The sequence below is a fragment of the Acipenser ruthenus genome, chromosome 6, assembly GCF_902713425.1.
Source record: "Acipenser ruthenus chromosome 6, fAciRut3.2 maternal haplotype, whole genome shotgun sequence".
NCBI classification, from domain to species: domain Eukaryota; kingdom Metazoa; phylum Chordata; class Actinopteri; order Acipenseriformes; family Acipenseridae; genus Acipenser; species Acipenser ruthenus.
The window spans coordinates 17052548-17064456 of record NC_081194.1 but is presented as its reverse complement, the minus strand read 5'-3'; the positions used below and the strand labels follow the sequence as shown (position 1 = coordinate 17064456).

The 11909-nt window shown below is 37.2% G+C and overlaps 1 long non-coding RNA gene across 1 annotated transcript; it reads left to right on the top strand.

Annotated features, from left to right (window-relative positions):
• Positions 1 to 459: 459 nt before the first annotated feature.
• LOC131696748 (uncharacterized) lies at positions 460 to 9869 on the top strand. The gene is made up of 3 exons (XR_009328852.1): positions 460 to 569; positions 8243 to 8322; positions 9272 to 9869. It is a non-coding gene; the product is annotated as an uncharacterized LOC131696748 (long non-coding RNA).
• Positions 9870 to 11909: the final 2040 nt, after the last annotated feature.

The window sequence follows — 11909 nt, the reverse complement described above, 5'->3', positions numbered from 1 at the left end:
TTTTGCACGATTACAGCTTCCTCATATGGAAAACTGAGTCTAAATATGGATAACTTCATTAACTTCAGACTTCTTAAACTGTAGTGCTAAAATGTGTTAGTGCATTTAATAACCAGGAGGACATATTCAGTTAAGTGTTTTTTTTTAGCTGGAGGCAAGATCACCTAAGCTTTAGTGTGGCAGTAATTACATTAAATCACTGTAATGCTTTATGTCAGGTAGTTTTACTGTAAGTATGAGTTCTGTGTTTTTAAAACTGTACATTTAGTTCAATAAAATAAAGAAAGAAAGAAGAACGGGATTGGTTTTAATGGGGAACCTGATGCTCTGTGTGTAGCAGCCTGCCTGCAGTGTTTAGTTGCAGGAACAAGTAGTGTGTGTGTGTTTACCAGCTGCGAGCTCCTAATCAACAGGTGGGTGTAGTGCATTAGAGCGCCAGGAATAAAAGCGTCCCGATTATACAGATTATGGCTGCTGCTGCCAAAGCATTGGTCCGTCTGTATTGCTGAACGATTGGGTTCAGGAAACGAAGCGACCACCTGTAACGGCGATCGTGTGTATATTCCAAGGTAGGGAGGTGTCGGGGGTTTGTTCAGGGAGAATGAAGCTGCAACGCACCAACGATCATGTGTATATCCGAGGTTGGAGTTGAGCGAACTGCCTGGGGTACAGGGAGTTAGTTTCGGGATAGTAGATCCCACTTAGTATAGCAGACTGGTGTGGAAGCGGGACCTCCATTTGTTAGCGGAACAGCGTGAACCGGCTTTACGGCCCTTTTGCTTGTAGTTTTTCTACAGTATTTATTTTGCCTTTTGTACACCGGGCTGTATGTCCCATCTGAGTTACCATTACTGGTAGCGTCACAGGGTAAAGAGTAGCCTTCCCTGCCTTAGGTTTAGGTTTAATTTAAAGCGATTGTGTTAGTAAGTTAGTAGTAGTAAGTTAGTAGTAGTAAGTAAGTGAGCTAGGATTTTGTTTGTTGTTTTCTCGATTTCTTCCAGTCTAAATATATAAAAGTGCGCAAACCGTGTAAAATATATATACTGGCTCTGAGAGTTTCTTGGCACACCCACACTAAGTGGCGATAGATCCTTAGGCCATCCTGACTAGAGGGGCTTCATCACTGGGTGTTAATACTTAAGCAATAATACACAACAGGGTGTGTGTTATCATGAGATATCACCATGCCTTCAACCACCCAAGAAGTGGTGATATCTCATGATAACACACAGACCCTGGAGTGTATTATTGCTATTATTAAATGGGTGTATGAGTGTGTTTTTGTTGGTAAATAAAGAAAACTTTAAACTTGTTTTTAATAATTTGCATTTGTGTAATCTTCCACTGAGAAAAAAAAGTAGTTTCACAGTAACTAAAACTGTTAGATTAACAATAAAACATTTCATTTTAAACCGTTTTGTATATTATTTTCTTTTTTGGGGTTTCGATTATAGTTTCTTGTTTAGGCTTTGGAGATATTGAAGTGGATGTTGCCATTCATTGTTTCAACATGTATGTATGGGTTTTGTCCAGTAGACAGAGCTGCTGCTGCTGCTGTTGTGATGTTTTGTTTTTAAATCAATGTTAATGTTCTTTTCAGTTAGCCAGTCACGGAAAAATTTCATATCCCATTTTGTCTGGCGCTTGGTGTTTTCCTCAGTTGTATTTATTTCTAGGTTGTCTAAATCTGCTTCATTTACCTCAGTATGGCGAGATATTGACATTTTCTTTTCCAATGTTTTCAGCTGCGGAACTTTTGTAGTTAATTGCAGGGATTGCTGTCATACTGACTGACTTGAGTGGTTTTGTTTGCTTAGGCATACAGTTACAGTTGGCATATTGATTTTGTTTACTGTGATGAGGCCGCTTCGGAGAAAGAAGTTCCACACTGTTGTGTTATCACCAGATATCTAATGGCTAGGGAGAAGGTCTCAGCCAATCAGAATCTAGTATTTTTGCCAATTGTTTCTACCCATTTAATAATTTTAGGTATATTATAACCTACTTGTGACTTGTTCTATCCCCCAGAGCAGTAGTTTTCCACTACGATGCACAAATACAGAGCATCAATGTATAAGATTCATGGCATTGGAATACTGTTCTGGCTGAGGTGCTTTTTCCATCACCGCCTTTTTGGCTAAAAGAGACAATGCAGCACACAACAAACTCATTAACTTGTACAAAGCTAGATATTAATTGATCAAATATTAACGGTCTTGAACCCACCATGTAAAATAAATAAATAAATACATTTAACTGGAGCATGGCAGTCAAAGGGAGTTCATTACTCACAGAAATACTGACTTAATTGGCCAGATCAAGATCGTTATACCACAAAAGTACAATTTGCACAATTTTTGTGAAAGAATAATTCAACTTTAACTCCCAAATTATAAGAATAACTAAGATACAGCTTTGATACAGTCAGTTTGTTACTAGTGTTTTAACATTAGTGCAAGTTTTGGTGTAAAGATTAGGCTCAACGTGTCTTGTAGCAATATAATCATAAGCAATGTATTCAAACGTTTTAAAATGTTTTCTTTCTTGTCCTTGGATGTGTGATACTTTAATGGTATAGTCTATAAATTCCCAGACCTGTATTCTAATAAAGCATAGATCAACACTGAGTATAAATCATTCCACAGTTCATAGCTGTACTGATCAGAATGGGTTTGTAGAAGATTTAGTGCAAACCTTGTGCAAGCTATAAATCATAAATGAACATTTAATAAGTATGATATTGAGTTTTTAACTGTGAAATGACAAGAGTATTGAAGATTGGGGTGCATCACTGCCACGAGCTGTGAATTGTTCAAACAAACTGGGAAGCAATCACTGGCGCCATAACCAGAGGTGAATACTAATTTGGTAAACAATATATTTCTTGATTATCTCCCATGTCTGGTTAGTTTGACATGCCATAAGCTCTGCTCTGCAAATTTACCAATATAAACATTTACACGTTATATGTAACCTATTGCTGTAAGTGTGAGAAGTTTTGTTTCTATCACATTTACACAATATAATTTTGTTTATTATTTTGAGACACTTATACCTCTTTCACACACAAATGCCGCTACTGAGCCATCTCAGAGTTTAAAACATTCTTTAAAATACCCATTCACACAGCACAAAATTGCACAATATATGCTGGTATAATACCATCACAACCCTTTCACACAGCCAAAGGGATCATGTGAGTACAACTTTCAAACCTGTCAGTCAACAGATTGTTTTCATGGCAACGGTTGTATCCATGCTCACGCATCATGTCGGTGATTTGCCCATCAATTACAGCATCAGCACCGTCCCTTCTAATTGTGAATTCACCTCCTTGTCAGCCCGTAAAGTTATTTGTATTTGAAATGAAAGCGTGTAACACCAACGACAAAAATACCCAACACGTCTGGTATACTGTCACATGGGATGTTGACTTTCAATCCACGCCCACTATAGCGCTTCAGTGCCGGCATAGCATTTTACACAGGCAGTTAAGACATAAAATATGATGGCTTTGTGACGGCATAGGCAATTCACACAGACCAAAATGCCACATGAGTGCCGGTTCTAATCTGTCATAACTCATCTTTGTGAAAGGGGTATAAGATACATATAAAATATGTTATTCCTGTAAGATTCTAATAAATATAAATATAGATGAGAAAAAAAGGTGTTGCTGTATTTATTTTCAGATCAAATGACTGTAGAAATCACTGAATATCTGAATATTAACTGGGTGGGAGAACTGTCACATTCGCTTTGAAATTTTCTCTTTTTAATTCCATATGATGTTATCAGAGAATTATTTATGTGTTGCCTTTTAATTTTTTAACACCCAAGTCAATTTGAAAAGTTTATGTCACATTGTAAGAAAACAAGTAAGAGCTGTCTCTCTTTCTCTTGGTCTTTTTTTAATAAAAGCCTATATTACGCCAATATGTTACAACTTTACTGCCCTCCAGCGCAGTGGGCATTCCTGCTTAATAATTATCTGAGGTTGCATTGAAAGACTATCAAAGGCCAATTATGCCTGCCAATGAGGAATACAGTAGCAATGATATTATTAAACAAAGTGATATTTTGGCTTCTGGAATAGCTTTTGCTCTCAAAAGAGTGCACATAGACGTCCTCACTAAAACAGAAAAAAAATGTTGAATGTAGACACAATCAATTTCCGAGTGAGTGCAGCTTCTCAGTTGCCAGCTAGTCCCAATTAAAACTAAATGCCCAACCCAATGCTGCCTCTCGCTGTAGAACAAAGAGCTCAGCCTGAAGTGATAAATAAGAACACAACCTAATCCAAAGCAGACTATAAATTGTTGTTCCACTCTTAAATGCATTGGTTACTGATTTCACCTGGCTGTTTCCTGTCCTTTTACAATATAAATGGTTGGTCTGTTATTAAAATACAAGCATGATATTGTATCATGCACAGGAGTAGGGGTAATGGTTGGTAGGTGACGCAATCAAACACATCAAGACATAAGCCCGATACCAGCTCCTGCAAGGGAGCTGAACTCTTTTGTACAGCGGTCCGCCACAATATAAATTCAATCAGCACTAATTGTTAAGTTTGAATTTCAGAAGTTTGTTTAAAAATAGTTGTGACCTAAATATTTTGACTGTTGTCCTGGATATAGATTCGATCTTTATTATGCAGTACAATAGCAAAATACTCAGACTGATTAGATTGTCTTGGTAAAGATGACTTCAATGAATCCCACTGCTTGTTTTAATTTCTTGTGTTATGTAGTTAAGAGCTAGACATGTTTTCAGCATGAGGTTAGGTTGGTTGTAAACTGCATATTTATGAACATTGTGCGAGAGACCTTATTATAAAGTTACTAAGGTAATTTGCATTTTTTTGATTGAAAGAAAACAAAACAGATTTTTTTTTGTAATTAATTATTTCAATGGCAGCCCTTTGTTCTTTGGGGTGTATTTTCATTAAGTATTGTTGATGTGACCACTTTACCACGGTCACCCCTTTCTGATAAGATAATTGTTTTAAACTACAGCGTAATCACATTGAAAGAAAGGTTCATCTGTTTGGCTCAATGTAGGAGAGCTCTTTGTTGTAAAGTAAAATTGATCACAAACAGAAACACAGTAGAATCAGCGCATTCTGTGGTTCCTACAATTCTAGTGGAACTAGAAAATAAATATATACAGAAATAAGGAACAGCAAGGACAATAAACATTACATTTAAACATCAGACCCTGCTCTGATTTGTGATTTGTTGCTCAAGTAGTGGATTGAAGTTTATGTTTTATTAGAGAGTGCAACCCTAGGCATGATGGATCTTAAACCTGGTGGATTATTTATTTCAGTAAGCTCCTTGATTGATTTACAAAATATGAGTATACTGCAGACCAGAATGCAAAGCAGACATTAAAAGACCGTGTCTGCCCTACACCTCCAGTGAGCTAGGCATTTTGCATTGTCATCTTCTATCCTGTATGCCAATAAACATATTTTAATTCATGGGTTAAGGTATATGCTGCTAGTTGCAATAGTTGTAAGTGAATTCATTGAAGTAGATTCATTGTTATAGATTTGTTTTTTGCTTTCAATGAAACATTCACTGCAGGTTTTATTTGAATAAGTCTGTAATTGTAAGCTAAGGAAGGCACAGGTAAGTGGAAATAATGTAGTTGTCAGCGAGAGGCTTATTGGTGGAAGTCTTTTTAGGACATAATTTGCTAAGATGTAGAAACCCAAATTATCTCCCCCAAAAATGTTGCATTTTTTCAATGTAAATAAAAACATGCATTAGTAAGACCTCATCTAGAATATTGTGTTCAGTTCTGGTCACCTCGCTACAAAAAGGATGCTGCTCTAGAAAGAGTTCAAAGAAGAGCGACCAGAATTATTCTGGGTTTAAAAGGCATGTCGTATGCAGACATGCTAAAATAATTGAATCTGTTCAGTCTTGAACAAAGAAGAATACACGGCGATCTGATTCAAGCTTTCAAAATTCTAAAAGGTATTGACTTTTTCGACCTGAAAAAAGAAACGTATGACCTGTATGACCTGGTTAAGTTCTCTGTGCGATCACCTTTTAAAACAATATACCTGATCAGTGCCACCATTGAAAGCTGCCATAAATGCTGTGCTTCTTAAACTCAGAGTTGTATGTGGCATGGTAAACAGTTCCATGTTTTTTGTAATGCTTTACTATGATTCTGGCATCAATTAAGGAAGATTCAGTGAAATTGTTGCTTTTCAGACAAGTAATTAACACAGAACTAAAGATGGCAGATGTTACTCATTACGTGGGAAGATCTTAAGAAGTACAGGAATCTGGTCCTGCACTATATAAAAACATTATTATTCAGACCAGTTAGTCATACAAATTTAGTTATGTACTACAAGGTTTCATTAAACATTTCTAACTTAAATCACACCTGTCTCTAGTTCTGAGTGTTTTTTTTTTTTAATGCCAGACTACAGAACCCTCTGCAACAGTTATATAACTGAAATGGTGAACTGAACTAAACCCAAAAACAAAAACAAACTCTTGCTCAGCTTGTTGTGGCACTGTTTTATCGAGTTATATAAAAAGAGTATACACATTTTACATTTCTCTAAAATTGACACCTCGGCACATTTTAACAAATTGCCATGTAGATTGATATTTCTTCTTCTTTTGAATTGTGCAATTTTTATACCTGCTTTATGTAAAAAAGTAAAATAAAAAAAATAATAAAAAATAAAAAGCAGAGGCAGTGGCGTACTCAAAACATCTTGCTGAAGGGATATGGCTTTACAGAGTTCAAGAGAAACCTTGTATGTAAAGACATTTTGAAGGAACTGGATAAGCCTGGTATGTATGATTTATTGCCATTTGTGTTGAAATACCGTCAGATAAGACACTCATAATTTCCAAATCATGTTGACGAATATGTACCAGTCTTGATCATAGTTTTGTCAATAGCAATTTTTAACAGTAGTATAGATCTGGCAGTTTTCAAACCTGTCGCATCACCCCTGTGTCGCTTCTGGTGTGTATGGTCATGTCACTGTGAAAGTATCTCGTCGCCAATTTAAAAATCGCATCGCGTCTGGTATGTGGCAGCCTTTAAGATGGAAACTTATGTTAAGGGGTTTAATCTCCTTTGCTACATCAGAGACACTGAGGCACACGTAATGCACTAGTTCAAGGTGGTAACTAAGCTGGATAACGTAATAGTTCTGCAAGCGCTCCTCAATCTGTAATAACCAAAATTTGTACTTCTCTGATCCTTACAAGGTATAGTACAGAACAGGTTTTATTAAATTTTGTTTAAAAACCCTAATGTGTTATTTAGTTACAGATAGTCTAGACTCAGGAAACTCCTGTCTGAATCATACGACAAGCTCACATGTGAAATTGTCGTCTTGTAAGTCTCAAGTCTAATGCTGTTAAATTCATTACGAAGTCATTGCCAATGATTTTACCATGTAATATATAATGGCTTGTGAGACACTAGAGATATGTAGTAGAAAGGTTACTAAAGTACACTGGCTTTACTAATCTGATATTTTTTTTTATAAAATATGCTTTGGATGGGCACCTGTATAAAAATGGTTAGGGTTAACAGACAGTCCCAAACACTCCACACAAAACATCAGGCAACCTTTCCATTTTAAAGTACAATCCAGACTGTTTCAAGCCTGCTGTCTTTTTCATAAATTGTGATATCATTTGATGTTAAAAATAATGTTTCTTAACTGCACTGAATGTTCACTGTGCCGTTGCTATGACTCTAACACACAATCTTCACACCCATACGAGACAGAAATTGCTGTCCCTTATAATATTTAATATGTTACAGGGCCTTTCAGAGCTCAAGCTTCAATATTTATAATTGACATGCTGTCAGTGCATTTCCCTGTGACTATTAGCCTTAAGGACGGAGTGGTTTTCTGCCACTTACGTCTGCATCAAAGGTAAGCTTAAGTGCTGGAAACTGGAATAAATGGACAGTCGTTCCTAACCTACAATTATCTTTTTTGAAATTACTCTTTCATCTTACTTCTCTTCAGATGAAACAGGCAGGAGCTTATTTCTCTTTACTTTGTTGGTAAAATGAATTTAAGAAATGCAGGAAAAAAGGACAACATCTAGAACTTTAAAATATACATTTATAAAATATAAAATTAACCCTCAGAAGGTAACCTGGGGTCCATTCGGACCCCACGGTGCTTTAGTATCAGTTATTTTGTGGATCTAGTGATTTGATTTTTGTTTCCTTTTAGGTAGTTGTCAGGCACTGTGAATGGGTGGGTTGCAGTGCGCAAGTGAAAAGATGATGCAGGTGCTCCAGACAGAGACACAGGTTCAAATTCTTTATTTTCTTTTTCAGTCTCCTTGACTGTTTTAAATAATAAATGCTGGCTCTACCCCACTATGGGTATTGCCAGCTTATAAACCAAGGGGTTGCAGTCCCCAAATAATAACACAAAAACACAGACACACAACTACAGATACAGACACATCTCCGGAAAGTGCGTGCTCTTGTTAATGTAAAACATTTGACTAATTACTGTAGAACCTGTGGACTCTCAATAACATGCATGCAGAATAACAGTAGGTTTTGTGTGGTTGGTCTTCTAAGGGTATCACTGCAACGCAAATGCACTATATTGCATACTGTGTATCATTTAAAACAACTGTGAAGGTTTTGATAGGGGCACCTTTAATATTTTAAACACCCTTATTTAATTTACAACTATGTATTCATTTTCATTGCCATTGTTAAACCATCTCAATACTGTTCATCATAAATATCAGACGATGATAAAACGTGCAAAAAATTCTAGCTATACTTTCCTTGAACAAAACTGCTCGCTTTCCTCTCCCTGTAAGGAAGATGTAGTCACTACAGTACTGTACACACAACTTGTTTCAGAATATAGATACATTCTGCCTGGAGACGCACTCTTTTTAAGATGAGCAAATGACAGAAATGCAGAATTAGCAAGAATCACTGAGCTCGATAGCACGTGGGTAGTACTAGCAACATTTTTTATAGTTCCATAGAGATTATAGTAGTATGATAGTCTGCTTTATGTGTATAAGTAATATAACAATGTGTATAAGTAATATGCTTTGTACTTGTGTATTACTCATACTCGTAAAAATTGCAAACAAACATTTATTTATATTTGGTTGCATTCTGTTGTGTTGAATGGTAATAAAATAGTCTGAATTAACGACATAATGCTTCTAGATTTATATATCTGACATTACTGCTATGTTCATTCTTTGTCTTCTTGTTTTCCCAGGCTTGTTTCCTGCAGTGCTCAATCTAGCTTCCATGGCAGAGATCTCTACCAATGCCACCTGTGGTGAAAACAGCCCTGAAATGGTAGAACAAGCTGGTAGAACATGTTCCTGGGCAACCAGTGAGAAACTCTGTGCCGTACCTGTAACTTGGCCAGTAACAATCCGTATATGTGGCCGATTTGCTGTCAGGACATGTTCCAAAGGGAGTATAATGTAAAAGGGAGTAAAAGCTGGCTGCCAGTGGCTCGTGTTGTGAATTTAAAACAGGATTAACCAGCAAATCACAATTCTCCATCTCAAATAATTAAAAACAAAGAAATGAAAAATACACACATGCAGATGTTTGATATGTTTTCAGTATTAAGATGTTTACTTATGCATTGGTTGCATTTGAGTGTCGAGAGCTAAAAAAAAAATGAAATCTCAACAAGAAATTCCTAATAAATCCTGAACATCATCTATAGTGGGTGTTTGATTTGCTGATGTGCCTGAACCTAAAATAATAATTATGTTCTGTTGGGTTGGCCTTCAACATTGCCAGCTGTAAGATTTGTTATTGAGGGATTATTGATTTAGTACTATGTGATATGAGGCAAAATGGGGTCATGATTATGTTAAACACTTTTCAGTGAAACAACAAACAGATTATGACATTGGTGGTTTCTGGTGTCCAATTTTCTGTTTCTTCAGTGTTTGTTTTACAAAACCAGTAAACACTGCTATAATAACAGAATGGGTATGTCAGGTGCTATTTTGACAGATGTAATCCCTTGAATAATCAAACTGTCATTCATTCATATATAGATACAACTCAATAGGCTAATGTAATGTCCAGGTAAGTTTTATGAGCAGTGGCCCCCAGGCCCTAACCACACAATACCACCGGACCACTGTTCAAAGGATCCCAAGGTAAACCAAACCCAACCCGTAATACACAACCACACACACACCGTACATTAAGTTCCACAAAAATATATTTTATTAACACACAAGTAAAATAATAAAACAATGCTCAAGCAATAATGAGGATTTTTCAGCAACCAATATTAAACCTCCCCAGCAAGGAAGATATACCAAAGCCTATCTTTAAACAGTGCTAATTGCTACTTTAAATATTGCAATGAATTACTGTGCCCCTTAGTATTCCTACGATCCTACTGGCGTGCCCCACCTTATCTACCCAGCCCAGTGACACTATATTATTCCCTTAAAACAATGAATATAATAAAAGACTCATAAAAATCCACAATGCTGGGCTTTATCTAGGCGGTGCTCAATACAATGATTAATCCAACAGTGACCCCAAAAATACGTAATTGCCCTGAGACCCTTAACTCCAAATCTCTGGTCCCACAATATATTTAACCAAGGACCAGTAATCACTATAATATAATTTCAGTCCTGTATCATCAATGGCATTTACTAAAAAATCAGTCTTTGCAATATTCCTAGCCAAAAGGCTAAGCGCAGTACTTGCACTTCTCTTCCTTCGATACAGTCCTGTTCAATCTCCCCCGTCACCAGCTGGTTAGCTGCCGGTCTCACTCCTTGCTCTCTCCCTCGTTGCCAGCCTTATCCCCCCAGGCCAGGTCGGCTCCTCCCCAGTTGCGCCGTTCATTTTGAATGCTTCTAACCCAGCGTTCAAAGTGAAAACGAAACACTGTCCTGCTTCTCTGCAGTTGTCTGGTTCTTCCAGGGACGTATCACCCCGGCCTCTTCTCCACAGCGCAAACAAGGAGGAGCTGAAATCCAAACACACGGCATACAGATAATGTAATTAGCAGTGGCTGTTGACAAGTTCTTTTTCCCCTTCAGCAGGCAAACGCAAAATGATATAATTTACTTCACTGTACGAAATACAGCGCACATGACAGTAGACCTGGCTCTTTAAATCACTTGCTGATCTGAGCAAACATTAATAGTCTTACTTTAATTGTACTACGTATAAATCTTGAAAAAGCACAATAATACTTCCCGTCGGGTTTACTGCTCCCGTGGCCGGTCTGGCACTCTAGCTGCCTGGCGGGTCTCACTCCTACCCCTGGGTTCTGAAACAAACTGCTTGCTTTGCTTTCATGGTTGCTGTTCCCTTCATTTCTTTTTCTCTCGTTCTTTGTATTTTCTTCTTTGCTGGTGCAGGTTCTCTTTTGAAACTGCAGGCTGCATTCCTCAGGCTTTGCAATCTACTGGATACTGCCTCCAACCCTGTATTATAGGGCCGCCTATTACCAGCAGCAGAGTCTCACTTTGAACAGGTCGGTGTCGGTGATTAACAATCTAAAGTATCCCCGGGGCAATCAGTCTAGTAATAATTAACTCATTTATTACACTAATCCTTGAAATTATTGGCTTTTTGAATTTTCTCCTTCAGAGTAATGTAGGATAACAGGAAAGTTCTCCCCCCTCCCTCCCCCCCCATAGACAGCAATTATATAAAAAGTATATTGCTTTTGACCATGGCGGTCAGTCTTGAAGCGTTCATTTTATCACGCCATGTGTACTACTATGAAACGATAGAACGTTTGATTTTCCATTCCTGATTATACCAGTAGAACAACTTAATAACAACAAAAAAATTTAATAGGGTCATCAGTGAAGTGGTCAAAATATTGTTTTAGAGCAAAAGCTTTAAAAGCA